The sequence below is a fragment of the Bufo gargarizans genome, chromosome 6 (assembly GCF_014858855.1).
Source record: "Bufo gargarizans isolate SCDJY-AF-19 chromosome 6, ASM1485885v1, whole genome shotgun sequence".
Taxonomy (NCBI): Eukaryota; Metazoa; Chordata; class Amphibia; order Anura; family Bufonidae; genus Bufo; species Bufo gargarizans.
This window is the reverse complement of record NC_058085.1, coordinates 67,470,759-67,489,599: the sequence shown is the minus strand read 5'-3', so window position 1 is coordinate 67,489,599 and position 18,841 is coordinate 67,470,759.

Genomic DNA, 18,841 nt, shown 5'->3' with positions numbered 1-18,841 from the left:
TGCCCTACAATGATGGGTGATTCTAATGTTACAGGATATAGTGAGGAGATGTTAACAGCAGCTCAGCAAATGCAAGAAAAAGAGCAAATGTTTCAGTTAAAAAGATGAAAGCATTGTCATACTGTGTAGCAGAGATTTCCGGTATTATCCGGAAATACGTAGTATTGTGTAAGAGTTCCCCCTAGAGGCTGCATATTGAAACTAAAGTTTCAGTTATGAAGTTAAAATCGTTCATGTGTGCAATTGATATGCCAGAACAGGTAGATTAAATGAAAGTTTGTGGATAAGTGTATTGAAGTAACTGAGATAAAGTTGAAAGAAATTGAGAAGAATGGACAATATTGGTATAGTAAGATGGAGGATTTGAGTGTGGTAGGGAACAAAGAACAGGAGAGTCTGCCATGTGGCATCCCTTCCCCCACCACATCTGTTGTAACTTCCAAAAGTAATTATGTGACTTGTAGAACCCCTCCCATCTGTATTTTGCTATTTCCTTCACATTGCCCTCTTGTGTTTAGGAATTTAACTCCCCTCCATATGGGGGTTGGGGGGGATGGGGGCTGGTAATTAGTAATGCATCTGCAGACTGTGAAGATACTAACACGCGTTATCTATAAATCTTCCAGACAGGGCACCAGCATTGGATTAGATCCAATGATGTTTGCAAATAACCTTTCCAAATTGTATGTTCCGATGGTTTAAAATGTGCCTGCAGAGATAATTCCCATGATGCCAATTGGAAGTGTCCAATCCTATCAATCTAAGGTTTCACCCATTCTTAGTACTTATTCAGATATGAGTGAAAGTGTAGGGATATCTACATCATTGTATGATGTATGACATCTACCACACCCAGTAGTAACATCAATTTTGCCATGATGAATAGAATTCCCAATTCAGAGAACTTACTTATGCTGCTTTATAGAAAATTAGTTAAACTATGGAGAGTTTTCTCATGTTATTGGTGAGATTTGAAAAATTTAGTCCAATGTAGAGCTGGGGATTTAATGCATAATGAAGATCATTGAGTCTGGGAGGAAGCATTTAGGTGATTAGTCAGTCACATTGTCATCAGGACAGGACATAGAGTGTGGAGAAAGTTTTCACTAGACTCCAGGAAAGTTGGGTGGATTTGGATTTTTGAGTTTACTTTAGCTATGCATGAGAAAATCCTAAGTGCTGCCTTTGTGGATGGTCTTAAGGATCATCTAGAAAGGTCTAGTGTTGGCTAGGCTTGAGAGAAGTTCATTTTGTCCCTCCATTTTGTTAAAGTTAAATCAAACAAAGGCCTAAGGCGGGTGTGGCTGCCTATCAGTCCTCCCCACTAGAGGGGGGAAGGATGACTTTGTATGTACTTGCCCACTTCCTCGCCCGTGGGAGGAGCTACAAATGTTCAGCCCCTTCAAATGAAACGCCCATATGGAATTAACAACCCAGAATCAAATACTGGATTTATTATTCTATACAATATACAATTTAATTCCATTGACTCATAACAAACATGTACCATGGCTAAGGGTAGTATTGCATGTGTAGGAGCATATACTAATGCAATTCCTACTCCTCTCACCAATTAATTGCCGTCTTAAGGGTGTGCAAAATTAGATCCAACTATTCTGCTGCATCTGGAGGGGGGAGTAGTAGTAGGGCCTTCTGGGAGTAGTAAATAAAAATACTTTCCTACCTCTGTAAATAAAAATTCAAATTTAATGTCTCCAATTAATAACCACATTTTTGAGTTTCTGGTAGATAATTTCAGGTTCTTGGAAGATGGATCATCTCGGACAGGATATGCTGTTCCTACTTAATCGGATGTTGTCAAGAAAGAACCACTCCGTCCAGCAATGTTAGTGCAGGAGACAGAGCTGAAGACACTCGCTGAGGTTGGTAAGATGGCTGAGGGTAAGACTACTAACATCCAGGTATGCCTTTGGTATCGCTCATTATTATGGTCGAATCTGTTGAAGCAGAGATTTTGTTTGATCCATGGGTAAGCCCATCAATAATGAATGCTGAGTGCATGAAAGATGTTTGATGCCCTGATGCTGCCTGAGAAGGTAGAGGCTAAGCTATTACCTGAAGTCTACGTTAAGTGGAAGTCTGTGCGATACAGGATGGCTTATAGCCAGTGGACTTCCAAAAAGTTTGTCTTTTTCAGATACAGGTTACAGAGGCTGAAAGGAAACATCAAAGGATAAAGGTAGAAGTGATAATTGGACTCTGGAGAGTTGGTAATAAACTCTTCCTTCAGAGGGCACTCTACCTAAAGAGGATGGATTTAGAACGTGGGCAAATCAAGAGAGAGAAGGTGTGATTGGGTTCTGTGGTGGATGGCTCCTGGGTTCAACAATGCTACCACTAGGTTAGTTGACTGTAATAATGATGGGAGAAACTATGGGAGTTCCAGGAAGGCATATGCCAAGGTCATCTTACCCATTTCAGAGACTGCGGATTGACTACATTCAGAACAAAAGTGAAACAGTGTGAATATGTCTGTATTGAACTCTTTCCAGGATATTCAGAGATTTCGCCTGTAGCAAAGGCTACAGCTAAAAGATACTGACTGAGGTGAGAGTACCTATCCCTGGGGCTTTTTTCCATCCGGTACACACCTAACCAGAAGATATTTCTTATGAAGTACTCTTTGGAAATGCTCCTGTATTAGGTGTCTATTTCCCCAATAGTTCCAGATGCAGCATAGTAGTTTTCCAAAATTATGTTGTCTGTTGCACAAATTATAATGTGTATTTCCAAGTTTTAGTTGTTTCCTAGAATCCAGACTGTATAGAAGCAATTCATTATTTACAATCAGGATATTGGGTACTAGTGAAACGAGAGACATGCGGAAAGTCCTAGAGCTACGGTTTGAAGATCTACATCAAGTCCTGATAACCGCCGCCACTGTTGTCGAATTGCAAGGAGAAACTGATCGTATTGCAATCAAGTGCCAGGACTATAAGAGCCATAATGTTGTTTCATGCCTTATTGTTTGTTCCATATTGTACAAAGGGGAAATCACAGTCAAATTAAATTCCAACAGTGTTATATAATCAAGATGAGTCAGGAACAACTAAGTTGACTTTTGCAGTATAGTGGACTGTAAGACAGATGACAGATAGGACACTTGGTTTTGGTCTGATAAGTACATCTGTGTGACTGGAACTGACCTAGTCTATGGTAATTGTATTTAGATATGACCATACCAACTGTGGATATTGGAGATTAACAGAATGGAGCACTAGTCTGAAGTGTTGGGAATATAAACCAGTGGAAACTACCTCTAGAGTCGGTAAAGCTGAAGGTTTGTCGCAAAGGATGACTATCCTGAAGGGAACACCACCAAACAGTTGTAAACATGATGAGTGTAATCCTCTGTCCCTGTCCATTAGAAATCCTATCCAACAGGATTTGGGGATATATGTGTTAGGAGCGTGTGTAAGTGACAAAGATCCTCTAGGCAAATCTAGAATGTTGGTAAGGGAAAAACCTCAAAGTTCAGTCACTCCTACATCCTTACTTATAGTTGGCATTAAATATTTGGCCAATTTAAAAATAATATGACAAACTGGCCTTAGAGACATCATTTTATACAGGAAAGCCCTTTGGTGTTTTCCCTCCAGGATATTGTTCTTACATAATTCAGCTGAATGAGACGAGTAGTGACTCTAACGTTTACTCTGACAGTTGGTTTATGAACGCAGATATCTGGTGATTGTGTGGAGATTTGAAACTCCGACCCAGGATGCAGGTGGAATGAAGTGGCCAATGTACCCTGATCAAGTCCTGATCAAGTACTGATGCCATTTGTTCTATTCTCACCTCCTGAGTGAGATGAAATCAGAAAACAATGTCCGGTCAAGACAAAAGAAGTCGCTCCCTACATCCTTTGACTCACGTGTATACATGGGTGCCATAAGAGTCTGTAGTAGAGTTTCTGACTAATTTAAAGCAAAAAGTCAGATAGTTGCAGGATTTGAGTCATTAACTACCATGATTAGTAAAAATAAAAAATAAACCGTTACCAAGAGCAACAGTGCAGGACCGAAGGATGAGGCAGAGGCGTAGTCAGACAGGCAAAAGGTCAGGGCAGGCGGCACAGGAACAGGTCAGGCAATCTGGCTCGGCAACAGGAGAGTCAAGGCAAGCAGGCAGGGATCAGACGAGTAGCAGAATCCAGGAACAAGGTATAAGTCAGGACACTGAGGCATCTGGGGAGGGGGCTGAGCCACTTAAGTACTTGCAGGAGAGCCTGGGTTGGTCAGTGAGATCACATGACCCAACCCATGTAGCCCAGGGAGTGATGCACGCTGCCCCTAGGGCTGTGTAACACGAAGCCAGCAGCAAGCATGCTGTGGCCAGGTCTGAGTGGAACCTGTGGAGCGGAATCCTCAGCACCTCAGCATGTACAGCGACAGAGCCCAAGACTGCAGCAGTGGATGGAAGGATCACCGCTGGGCACGGTGCCCAGGACCACGGCAGTAAGTGGGAGAACAGCAGTGTACAGCAGCCGCTGTTACACCACAGCATCTGAGAGCGTATGCTCTGGCTCCCCGTGTGGCGCTCGGAGGAGCCAGAGCATGTATGCGGCAGCCCTTGTCAATCAGAATGACAGGAGACTGCTGCATAGTATTTTCTATGGAGCCCCTGCTCCACAGAAACATAGTAAATTTCTCATAGACTCCAATGCTAATGCAATCAAAGGATTGCTTGTTATAGTTGCCTGTGGGAACTATAAAAAAGTGTATTAAAAAAAAGTATTTAAAAATAAAAAAAATATAAAAATTCAAATCAACCCCCTTTCCCCACAATGAAAATAAAACAAATACACATCATGGGTATCTCCATGTATGAAAACGCCCATACTATCATACTATGAAAATATTCAGCCCATACCGAAAAAGGTGACACGAAAAAAGTGTCAAAATGGCAGTTTTTTGGTCTCTCCTCCTCCCACAAAATTTTTTAATAAAAAGTGATCAAACGTCATACACACCTGAGAATGATATCAATGAAAAGTGCAGATTGCCCCGCAAAAAATGAGCCCTCACATAGCCCCATGCACATATCTACAAAAAGTTATAGGGGTCAGAAAATGTTGAGAAAAAAAAAAGTTTATATATTTTTTTTTGTAGTATCAAAAACTATACATATATGGTATCGCCGGATTCGTACTGACCTGGAGAATGAAGAGCACAAGTCAGTTTTGCCACATAGTGAACGCTGTACAAAAAAACCCCAATAAAACTGTTTCAGAATTGCGATATTTTCCAATTTCACCCCATTTGGAAATTTGTTCCCACTTTCCACTACATCCTATGCAATATTAAATGATGGCATTATAAAATACAACTTGTCCCACCAAAAACAAGCCCTCATACGACTATGTGAACAGAAAAATAAAAATGTTATGGCTCTGGAAAGACAGGGAGTGAAAAACGAAAACGCTAAAAATTAAAATCGCCACAATGGTCACTAAAATAACATGAAACTGACAAAAGTAATAATAAATACAAATTTACTATAAATCGGCTGATGAAAATTAGGCATTGCTTTTTGAATTGTGGCTCAGCAGAATAATTTTAAAAACAAACTAATGAAACTGGCCTGGACAAAAATAATGGTATTCTTAGAAAAGATTGAAAATAATTTTACCATAGGGAAATGTCAAACTAAGTGTCATGAGGCTGTGACCCTGTTGTGCCTGGGGACAGAAGGTCGCAGTGGGTGGCTACGCGCTTGGTTTCTGAAGAGATCGCTCCACGACCTAACGGTGAGAATAGATTCCCATCCAACTTTTCCTGCTTAGGTTTGCGATCCTTTTCGTCCCATTTAGAAATCTGTAGCTTTTCCTTTCAGCTGTTTTCTGTCAGCCACTCCCAGCTACTACTGTATATATCCTTCCTTTCTGCTTCCCTTGTTGCCAAATATAGACTTTCCTTCCAGATCTTCTATTCTGACCTCGGGTAGACAACTGTTGCTGTGGAGCCGTTGGAACTGGAGCTGTTGGATCTCCAGTTCACTACTGTTTGTTGTATCCCTTCGTGGATTGTTTGTGGTGTTTGTGTTGTTTGTCCTTTCCCTGTTGTTACCCTAGGTGTCAGTGGTGAGGACTAGTGCTCCTACCGCCCTTCTCACTACTAGGCCTTATTTCAGAGTAAAACTTGTACCGAATAAAAACAGATGAACCTCTTCTGCGGGCGCTGCCAAGGATACCATTTAAATAAGGCGTATAGTTTAAAATGGCTTTTTAAACTATATGCCTTATCTAAATGGTATCCTTGGCAGCGCCCGCAGAAGAGGTTCATCTGTTTTTATTCGGTACAAGTTTTACTTCCACTCCAGCACCCGTACGGTTTTTCGGCGCAGGCAGGAACCCAGGCTGCAGCCAAGCACCCGTTTGCTGGTCAGGATATACACCAGCAAGAGCCTACACAGCTGTTGTGACTATCTCACAACAACCTCTGGTAAGCAAATTTTAAATGCATATGCATTAATATTGTCAGCAATACCACACATGAGGCGCTGTCCTCTCTCTCTTATTTTCTCTCTTCTTGCATTTATTTCAGAGTAAGCCAGGGACGAGGCACGTGATCGGCGTACGGGTTAGCAGCCGGTCTAGGGACATCAGGGCAGCCAGGTGTAGTGCCAGTGCCAGGCGAGCTAGGGGTCACCACTCCTCCCTCTCCCTAGTGGAAAGGTACTCCTCTTCCCTCCCCTCTGCACCACATGTCTGTTACCTGCCATCTCAGACGTGATACTAGGGTGTGCATAACAGGTGTCTTCAAACTTGGAATCAGTCCATCTGCCTATTTAAAGGGTGAAAAAGTTGTGAAGGTGCTGTGCATGAACCAAAGAAAGCTAAGGGGAGAGTCTCAGGAGATTAGAAAGATAATTTATATTAAAAATTATAGACAAACTTGTTAAAGGTAAAGGCTATAAGGCATCTCCATACAGCTTGATGTTCCTCTTTTTTTTTTATATATATATTTTTATTAGAAACAAAAATCGAACATGCATAAATCTCACTCAATGCTAATACTGAACCTATATACACCGACGAGCAAAAGGGTAACAATGTTTTGAACTTTTGACTTACAGGCTCCATATCTCACCATCTACTATAGCTTCAAAAATGAGACTACCATCATTTTATAGACAATCATCTTGGTTATCTATACATAAATTGGACTTACTATTTACGATATGATTAGTTATGCAGGTTCTTGTCATGTAACTGCATTGTTACTGTTTTGCTTCTAAATTGTAACTTTTATTATTTTGTTAGTATTTTGTAAATTCAACTTTGGCTTTCAACACTGCCTGAATCCTTCTGGGCATGCTCTCGATCAGATTCAAGCATGTCTCGACCGAAATCTGTTCCCAGGTCTCTTCTACATGTTCCCAATGTTGGTGCATTCTGGTCAACTCACTTTTTTTTAAACTCTCCCCATAAGTGTTCTATTGGGTTGAGGTCTGGGGACTGTGCAGGCCAATCCAGCACCTCTACTTCATTGACATTGAACAATTTTTTCACCAATCTCGACGTATGCTTCAGGTCATTGTCCTGCTGGAACATACAGAACTTGACAGTTTCTTCAATTTCTCGATCCTTTAGCCCCCTTTTCCCATCAGAGCCCAGTCTATTGAATTTTGTCCCATTGCTCCAAAACAGTTTTTTGCAAACTCGAGCCAATGCTTCTTATGACAATACTGAAGTCGAGGCTTCTTAATCTTTTATCGGGCCACCATTTCAGACTTCTGTTGCACGGTGACGTCTGTTATCTCACTATTACGAAGCATATGAGCCACCTCCACTGCCGTGTTTGTCGTTCCAGAACTGATAGACCTTGTGATGAGCCAACTTGTTGACTCCGAAATTTGGACGTCCGCCTCTTGCCTTTGGAATGGATGGATGGACTTCATTTCGTATTCTTCCAACTGTTATGGCCTCACATGATGCAGTTTTGCAATTTTCTTGGCCGAGATACCGCTATCGATGAGCTGGATGATGCTGTTTCTCTAAGCTTCTTCATGGCAGCTCCTGGATTCGAACCAGGGACATTTTGCTTGGGAATCAACCTAATAACACATTAATAACTTTAATAACACATTAATAACACATCAACCTAAAAACACAATATCCTGTCAGGATATTGAGTCAGGACAGTGAAAATATGGTTTAGAAACACAGAGCAGCTCCCAGCTTCTGCAGGCATGGTTACTTGCAGCTGCAGTGTCGGTGCAGTGACAGGCAACCATCAGTGTGCTTTGAGCATAGCACCTACACCTCAAACTCAGCATAGATTCTTCTAGTAATATCAGCTTATTTCTGCATCCTTTTAATTCTGCCTATGTGACAACCAGACTGAAGGAAGTACTCCACAGAGTGACCAGCCCGAGATGCAAGAGGTTATAGACCTTGATCCACAACCTAATGAAAGAGCTAGATGAGTAACTCACCTTACATGGAAGGTCAGAGAAAATCTTGACAGCAGGAAACTTGAACTTTCTTCCAAAGTCTCTGGTTTATGGCAAAAGTTGCTTGGTCATATCTCTATCATCTCTCAGACTGATTGTAATGAATCACCACCAGAGGGAACCCTAGTGCAATTTACACAATGTGGGAGCTATATTCAATTGCAAACGCTTAAGGGCTCTTTCACACTTGCGTTCTTTTTTTCCGGCATAGAGTTCCGTCGTCGGGGCTCTATGCCGGAAGAATCCTGATCAGGATTATCCCCATGCATTCTGAATGGAGAGAAATCTGTTCAGGATGCATCAGGATGTCTTCAGTTCCGGACCGGAACGTTTTTTGGCCGGAGAAAATACCGCAGCATGCTGCGCTTTTTGCTCCTGCCAAAAATCCTGAACACTTGCCGCAAGGCCGGATCCGGAATTAATGCCCATTGAAAGGCATTAATCCGGATCCGGCCTTAAGCTAAACGTCGTTTCGGCGCATTGCCGGATCCGACGTTTAGCTTTTTCTGAATGGTTACCATGGCTGCCAGGACAGAAGTCCTGTTTGCCATGGTAAAGTGTAGTGGGGAGCGAGGGAGCAGTATACTTACCGTCCGTGCGGCTCCCGGGGCGCTTCAGAGTGACGTCAGGGCGCCCCACGCGCATGGATGACGTGATCGCATGGCACGTCATCCACGCGCATGGGGTGCTCTGACGTCATTCTGGACCGCCCCGGGAGCTGCACGGGCGGTAAGTATACTGCTCCCCCGCTCCCCACTACTACTATGGCAACCAGGACTTTAATAGCGTCCTGGCTGCCATAGTAACAGTGAATGCATTTTGAAGACGGATCCGTCTTCAAATGCTTTCAGTTCACTTGCGTTTTTCCGGATCCGGCGTGTAATTCCGGCAAATGGAGTACACGACGGATCCGGACAACGCAAGTGTGAAAGAGGCCTAATACATTATTCTGTTAGAAAGCCTTAATACCTAATATTCTCTAGAACAATTGCTTAGTTTCCAACATCTTAATCTTAAATGTAAAAACCTAGTATGTGAAACCAAGTCAAAAATAGTCAAGAATCACTGAACTCCAGGAAACATCATCTCATGTTACAAAATGTACCAGGCATTCCAAAAGATCATCAAAGTCACAATCTTCAAAATATTCTACACTCAGTGACCAGCAGAGGCAGTGATTACCAGGATACAGGCTGAATTTGTACAAAAAAAGGCCATTATGGAAGCAGCATCCAAAAGAGCCAAGATGGAAGCTGAAGCAGCATCCTAAAGAAACAAAATGGAAGCAACCAAAAGAGTCGAGGTGGACGTTCTACAGAAACAATGTGAACACACTACAGCCATGGCAAGCTTAAAGGTTATAGAACAAGCTGCTAGTGGAAGTGAACGAGACAGTTCCAGTTTAAGTGGAGTAGGTGTAGAAGGCTCTGTTAAGCACACAAGAGGCTATGTGCTAAGATAAAATAGCGAACCACTGATTGCTGAAAACGTTCCTGACAGTTCAGATGTTCCTCCAGAACAACAAGACACAGATCCTTATGCAGAACCCTGCATTCATGGTCAGTACAATACTGTACCATGCTGCATCCTTTACCTCCTTCACACATCACAGTACACCAAGACTTACACCTCTGCAACCTCAATACATAGGTACCCGGGTCTAAACCAATATACCAGCTTGTTGTTAAACCCCTGGCAACCACAACGGTCTAGCTTCATGTGTAACTAGACCTATGAACTAAAGAACTGGAACTGAATGCCTACACAGCTCCATATATTCCTATGTTTCTTAACCACACTACCACAAACATTATGATCAGCACTACTCAACCCACAGAATCCTGTCTGAAGTCAGACATGTCAGAGTTTGCAAGGTACATGGTCCGCCATGATCTTACTAAAACTGGCCTCACCAGGTCTGACGACCAGCCCGAGAACAACAGACGCTGGAAGTGTGCTTTCAGGGCTGCAATTAATGATCTTGGCATTATAGTTGCTGAAGAAATTGACCTGATAGTCAGATGGCTCAGGCTGCAATCTACAGAACGTGTCAAGAGACTCAGATCTGTCCAGATAATCCTGTGGCATGTCTAATTGCTGCTTGGGAGAGATTAGAACAGAGCTATGGCAGTCCGGAAGCCATAGAAAATTCTCAGTTTAAAGTTTCCCAAATACATCTGGCAAAGAAAATGAGAAAATCACAGCTCAGTGATTCACTCCTAGAATTCCAGCTGGCCAAAGCAGACACTCACTTACTGGGCCTCAGTTACCTGGACAGTGCTCATGGGTAAACCCAATAGTTTCTAAGCTGCCATACAATATACAAGAAAGACGGACTACCCTCGGGTCAAGATACAAAAGGGAGTATCAAGTTTCTTTCCCTCCATTTTCCTACTTCTGCGAGTTCATAAGGAACATTGCAGAGTCCAAGAATTACCAAAGCTTCTCTTACAGAGAGTCTGGTGGTTCTGCTTTATCTTCGCCTAAGTATGAAACCCCCCGCCCTAATTACAGGAATCACAGAGGTCCAGTGTCAGTGAAAAAGACCAATGTTCTTCCTACGCTCACACCATCTCTGGCCAAGAGCAATCAAGGTGAGAAAATTGAAAACCCAAATTGTCAATGTTCTATTCATAAGAAGCTACATCCTCTCAAGAAGTGCATTGGCTTAACCCCTTAAGGACACATGACGTACCGGTACGGCATGTTTCCCGAGTCCTTAAGGACACATGACGTACCGGTACGTCATGTGTTGTTCCGATCACTGCCGCCCGGCCGACTGTGATCGGAACAAGGTGCCTGCTCAAATCATTAAGCAGGCACCTCAGCTAAATGCGCGGGGTGGTCCCGTGACCCCCCCATGTCCGCGATCGCAACAAACCGCAGGTCAATTCAGACCTGCGGTTTGTTGCGCTTTCTGCAGTTTCTGATCCCCGCGGTCCCTGACCGCGGCGATCAGAAACTTTAGTATTTCTAAAATATATATTTATCACCCCCCCTGCACCTCTGAATGATTTTAGCCCGGTGGGAGGTGCAGGGGGGGGGTTGCGGAAGGTGCGGGAGGTGGGTGGTGCGGCAGGCGGGATAGCGATCCCCCGCCCGCCTCCCCTTGAATAATCGTTGGTGGCCAGTGGGTATACCAGGGTAACATAGTAAGATAGTATAGTAACATAGTACATAAGGCCGAAAAAAGACATTTGTCCATCCAGTTCGACCTGTCATCCTGCAAGTTGATCCAGAGGAAGGCAAAAAAAACCTGTGAGGTAGAAGCCAATTTTCCTCACTTTAGGGGAATAAAAATTCCTTCCCGACTCCAATCAGGCAATCAGAATAAATCCCTGGATCAACGATATCTCTCTAGTAGCTATAGCCTGTAATATTATTACGCTCCAGAAATACATCCAGGCCACTCTTGAATTCCTTTATTGTACTCACCATCACCACCTCCTCAGGCAGAGAGTTCCATAGTCTCACTGCTCTTACCGTAAAGAATCCTCTTCTATGTTTGTGTACAAACCTTCTTTCCTCCAGACGCAGAGGATGTCCCCTCGTCACAGTCACCGTCCTGGGAATAAATAGATGACGGGATAGATCTCTGTACTGACCCCTGATATATTTATACATATTAATTAGATCTCCTCTCAGTCGTCTTTTTTCTAAAGTGAATAACCCTAATTTTGATAATCTTTCAGGGTACTGTAGTTGCCCCATTCCAGTTATTACTTTAGTTGCCCTCCTCTGGACCCTCTCCAGCTCTGCTATGTCTGCTTTGTTCACTGGAGCCCAGAACTGTACACAGTACTCCATGTGTGGTCTGACTAATGATTTGTAAAGTGGTAGGACTATGTTCTCATCACGGGCATCTATGCCCCTTTTGATGCAACCCATTATCTTATTTGCCTTGGCAGCAGCTGCCTGACACTGTTTTTTGCAGCTTAGTTTGCTGTTTATTAAAATTCCTAGATCTTTTTCCATGTCAGTGTTACCGAGTGTTTTACCATTTAAGTACGGGTGACTTGCATTATTCCTTCCCATGTGCATAACTTTACATTTGTCAGTGTTAAACCTCATCTGCCACTTATCTGCCCAAGCCTCCAATCTATCCTGATCACTCTGTAGTAGTATACTGTCCTCTTCAGTGTTAATTACTTTACACAGTTTAGTGTCATCTGCAAAAATTTATATTTTACTATGCAAGCCTTCTACAAGATCATTAATAAATATATTGAAGAGAATAGGGCCCAATACTGACCCCTGAGGTACCCCACTAGTGACAGTGACCCAATCTGAGTATTTACCGTTAATAACCACCCTCTGTTTTCTATCATTGAGCCAGTTACTTACCCACTTACAGACGTTTTCTCCCAGTCCGAGCATTCTCATTTTATATACTAACCTTTTATGTGGTACAGTGTCAAATGCTTTGGAGAAGTCAAGATACACGACATCCATTGATTCGCCACTGTCAAGTCTAGAACTTACCTCCTCATAGAAACTGATTAAATTTGTTTGACATGATCGATCCCTCACGAAGCCATGCTGATATGGCGTTATTTGCTTATTTCCGTTAAGATGCTCTAACATAGCATCTCTCAGAAAACCTTCAAACAGTTTACCCACAACAGATGTTAAACTTACCGGCCTATAGTTTCCAGGCTCTGTTTTTGGACCCTTTTTGAATATTGGCACCACATTTGCCATGCGCCAATCCTGTGGGACATTCCCTGTCAATATAGAATCTGCAAATATCAGAAATAAGGGTCTGGCTATGACATTACTTAATTCCCTTAGGATACGAGGGTGTATGCCATCCGGTCCTGGCGATTTGTCTATTTTAATCTTTTTAAGTCGCTGATGTACTTCTTCCTGGGTCAGACAGGACACTTTTAATGGGGAATTTATTTCAACATTCGGCATGTCATCTGACAGTTTATTTTCCTCAGTGAATACATTGGAGAAAAAAATATTTAACAGCTTTGCTTTCTCCTCGTCGCTCTCTGCGACTCCCCCCTCATTACTCTTTAACGGGCCGACACCTTCAGATTTATACTTTTTAGCATTTATATAATTGAAGAACATTTTAGGGTTAGTTTTACTCTCTTTGGCAATTAATCTCTCAGTCTCTAGTTTGGCCGCTTTTATTTGTTTTTTACATGTTCTATTTTTTTCCTTATAGTTTTTCAATGCTTCCGTGCTACCTTCCTGTTTTAGTGTTTTATATGCTTTCTTTTTGTCATTTATTGCTTTCTTTACAGTTCTGTTTATCCACATTGGTTTCTTTTTGTTCCTTAACCTTTTATTCCCATACGGTATGTACCTCTCACAATGAGACTTTAGGATGCTTTTAAAGATATCCCATTTTGTGGCTGTATTTTTATTTGTGAGGACTTTATCCCAGTTAGTTAGGCCTATGGCCTCTCTTAGTTGGCTAAATTTAGCTTTTTTGAAGTTTGGTATTTTTATTCCTCCCTGTACAAACGCTCTCTTGAATGATAATTGGAAGGTTATTGCTTTGTGGTCACTATTTTCCAGGTGTCCCACGACCTGCACGTCTGTTGTTCTGTCAGGCTTATTGGTTAATACTAAGTCCAGTATGGCCATCCCTCTAGTCGGGTCCTGAACCAGTTGGGAGAGGTAATTGTCTTTGGTTATTGCCAAGAACCTGTTTCCTTTATGAGATATACAAGTTTCAGTTTCCCAGTCTATATCTGGGTAGTTGAAGTCCCCCATAATAACCACCTCATTATGATTTGCCGCCTCGTCTATCTCGTTTAGTAGTAGATTTTCTGTGGACTCTGGTATATTAGGTGGTTTATAGTAAACTCCTATTAGTAATTTATTATTGTTTTTATCGCCATGTATCTCTACCCACAGTGACTCCACATGTTCATGTCCCTCACTTATATCTTCACGGAGTGTGGGCTTTAGACAGGACTTTACATAAAGGCAGACCCCTCCCCCTCTCCGGTTTTGACGATCCTTTCCAAACAGGCTGTAACCCTGTACATTAACTGCCCAGTCATAGCTATCATCCAGCCATGTCTCAGTTATTCCCACTATGTCATAGTCCTCCTCACACATCACTAATTCCAGTTCACCAGTTTTATTAGTCAGGCTTCTGGCATTAGTATACATACATTTGAGAGGTTTATGTATCTTTTTTACTCTACACCTTACCTTCTGAACTGTTCTAGTCCCTCCTTCCATTCCTCCCCAAGTCTCACTACCTTGCCCCCGGTCTCTATCTGCACTATCTTCCCATTCTATAACATAATTACCCTCCCCCCCCAGTCCCTAGTTTAAACACTCCTCCAACCTTCTAGCCATCTTCTTCCCCAACACAGCTGCCCCTTCCCCATTGAGGTGCAGCCCGTCCCTACGATAGAGCCTGTAGCCGATAGAGAAGTCGGCCCAGTTCTCCAGGAACCCAAACCACTCCTTCCTACACCAGTTTTTGAGCCACTTGTTAATTTCCCTAATCTCCCGCTGCCTCTCTTGTGTGGCCCGTGGTACAGGTAGTATTTCGGAAAATACTACCTTTGAGGTCCTTGCCCTCAGCTTTTGACCTAAATCCCTGAAATAATTTTTAAGGACTCTCCACCTACCCCTAACTTTGTCATTGGTTCCGATATGGACCATGACCGCTGGATCTTCTCCAGCCCCTCCCATTGCTGACACCCTGGTATAAACGGCTGACATCTGTGATGTGATGTCAGCCGTTTAACCCTTTCCATACCGCGGTCCTTACGGACCGCTGTATGGAAGAGGTTAACAGCTCAGGGAGCTCCCTCCCTCTCCCATCGGGGGGCTGCTGTGCCCCGATGGAGAGAGCCCCCAGACAGCCCCGTCCTTACCCTTCCCCGCCTGCGCAGTTGTGGCCACAACTGAGCAGACGGGGAAGGTTCCCATGGCAACAGGACGCCTTCTCAGGCATCCTGCTGTCCATGGTGCTGAACAGATCTGTGCTAAAGGCATAGATCTGTTCAGACAAAGTGTAAGTAAAATACAGTACAGTACCCTATATAGTGTACTTTACTGTATTATACAGACATCAGACCCACTGGATCTTCAAGAACCAATTGGGTCTGGGTAAAAAAAAAAGTAAAAAAAAGTTTAAAAAAAAAGGTAAAATCAAAAAACACATTTATCACTGATTAAAAATGAAAAAAATAAAATTCCCTACACATGTTTGGTATCGCCGCGTCCATAACGACCTGATCTATAAAACGGTCATGTTACTTTACCTGAACGGTGAACGCCATAAAAATAAAAAATAAAAAACTATGATGAAATTGAAATTTTGCCCACCTTACTTCCCAAAAAAGGTAAAAAAAGTGATAAAAAAAGTTGCACGCATGCCAAAATTATAACAATCAAACCGTCATCTTATCCCGCAAAAATCATACCCTACCCAAGATAATCGCCCAAAAACTGAAAAAACTATGGCTCTTAGACTATTGAAACACTAAAACATGATTTTTTTTTTGTTTCAAAAATGAAATCATTGTGTAAAACTTACATAAATTAATAAATAATATACATATTAGGTATCTCCACGTCCGTATCGACCGTCTCTATAAAAATATCACATGACCTAACCCCTCAGGTGACCACCGTAAAAAAATAAAAATAAAAACGGTGTAAAAAAAGCTATTTTTTGTCATCTTACGTCACAAAACGTGTAATAGCAAGCAATCAAAAAGTCATATTCACCCCAAAATAGTGCCAATCAAACCGTCATCTCATCCCGCAAAAAATGAGACCCTACTTAAGATATTCGCCCAAAAACTGAAAAAACTATGGCTCTTAGACTATGGAGACACTAAAACTTTTTTTTTCGTTTTAAAAATGAAATCATTGTGTAAAACTTACATAAATAAAAAAAATTGTATGCATATTAGGTATCGCCGCGTCCGTTACAACCTGCTCTATAAAATTACCACATGATCTAACCTGTCAGATGAATGTTGTAAATAAAAAAAAACGGTGCCAAAAAAGCTATTTCTTGTTACCTTGCCGCACAAAAAGTGTAATATAGAGCAACCAAAAATCATATGTACCCTAAACTAGTATCATCAAAACTGCCACCCTATCCCGTAGTTTCTAAAATGGGGTCACTTTTCTGGAGTTTCTACTCTAGGGGTGCATCAGGGGGGCTTCAAATGGGACATGGTTTAAAAAAAAATAGTCCAGCAAAACCTGCCTTCCAAAAACCGTATGGCATTCCTTTCCTTCTGCGCCCTGCCGTGTGCCCGTACAGCATTTTACGACCACATATGGGGTGTTTCTGTAAACTACAGAATCAGGGCCATAAATAATGAGTTTTGTTTGACTGTTAACCCTTGCTTTGTAACTGGAAAAAAAATATTAAAATGGAAAATCTGCCAAAAAAGTGAAATTTTGAAATTGTATCTCTATTTTCCATTAAATCTTGTGCAACACCTAAAGGGTTAACGACGTTTGTAAAATCAGTTTTGAATACCTTGAGGGGTGTAGTTTCTTAGATAGGGTCACTTTTATGGAGTTTCTACTCTAGGTGTGCATCAGGGGGCTTCAAATGGGACATGGTGTCAAATAACCAGTCCAGCAAAATCTGCCTTCCAAAAACCAAACGGCGCACCTTTCACTCTACGCCCCGCTGTGTGGCCGTACAGTAGTTTACGGCCACATATGGGGTGTTTCTGTAAATGTCAGAGTCAGGGCAATAAAGATAACAGCTTGTTTGGCTGTTAACCCTTGCTTTGTTAGTGGAAAAATGGGTTAAAATCGAAAATTAGGCATAAAAATGAAATTCTCAAATTTTATCCCCTTTTATCAAATTCTCATATTTCTATTATGTAAGCCTAGCAAAGTGACTTCAGAGCTGTAGTGGTCCCTAAAAATTGGGTTTTTGTAAATTTCTTAAAAATTTCAAGATTTGCTTCTAAACTTCTAAGCCTTGTAACATCCCCAAAAAATAAAATATCATTCCCAAAATAATTCAAACATGAAGTAGACATATGGGGAATGTAAAGTCATCACAATCTTTGGGGGTATTACTATGTATTACAGAAGTAGAGAAACTGAAACTTTGAAATTTGCTAATTTTTCCAAATTTTTGGTAAATTAGGTATTTTTTTATGCAAAAAAAATTTTTTTTTTACATTTCATTTTACCAGTGTCATGAAGTACAATATGTGACGAAAAAACAATCTCAGAATGGCCTGGATAAGTCAAAGTGTTTTAAAGTTATCACCACTTTAAGTGACACTGGTCAGATTTTCAAAAAATGGCCTGGTCCTTAAGGTGAAATAAGGCTGTGTCCTTAAGGGGTTAAGAAAGAAACTGCTTTAGAAAAGCAAGGAGCTTGTGAAGAAATTTGGGGTATGTTTCAAATGTGCTTCCACTGAACATTTTACTAAAGATTGTAAAGCTTTCATTAAGGTTCCTTCCTCTGCACACTCTCAGCCCTCACTTGTGCTTCCCAGGTCTGAGGGTGGAGAATGGGAGTGACCTCAGCAGTGTCAGGTAATCTGTGGAGGGACCTGGTCTTATTCCTCACTCACTGCTGATTATTTAGTTACTTCCTGGTTCTGGATCTGAAGCTAGCCGGTGAGTAGCTTCTCTGGTTATTGACTCTGGCTTTGGTTTTGGTTGTCTTCTGGTTCTTGTGCCCTGGCTTACGTTTACTGACTATTCTCATGTTTCCCTATTGACCATAGCACAGTGTCACAGTATTTACTTTGGGGTTTTCCTTAACTGCAGCCTGGGTGCCCAGCCACCATCCGCCCTGCTATTTGACACCTGGGAAGGGCTCTGCCAAAGTCCCCCTTCCTGGTGGAGGCAGGTGAAGAGTACCCTGGCTCTCAAGGGTGTTCAGAGTGTGACCGCTTGTGCAAAGTGTGTCTGGTACGCCGTGTTTGCTGGCCATCAATTTGGCTTTATCCTCACATTAGCATTATATTTTGCTTGGCAGAGGCATTCACTGCGTACACAAGGTACTCCAACAAATCAATGGACCTCATGATGCTTCATTTGCCCAATGCCTTGATCTAGACTGGGTGATCATAGGAAATGTTTGCATAGAACAGACTAAGAAGCATACTAAGACAATCTACAACAAGCAGGTGCATATTAGCAAAAAAATGTTTTAATGAATCCATGTGTAATAAAGTACCTTATTTCCATATGTCTTGTTCTTTTTATTCTGTGTCTTGTCATTTCTACAAAAAAACACTTTTTATGAATCAAAAGATTCTTTTCACATACTGTTTTGGTGCATAACTACAAGATTTCAGCTTGGTATAAATTCATCTGGATTCTTCACACATGCCTGAGCAATTAAGTTGATCGCTGTCTAATGAGAGTCTGAAGTAAGTACACA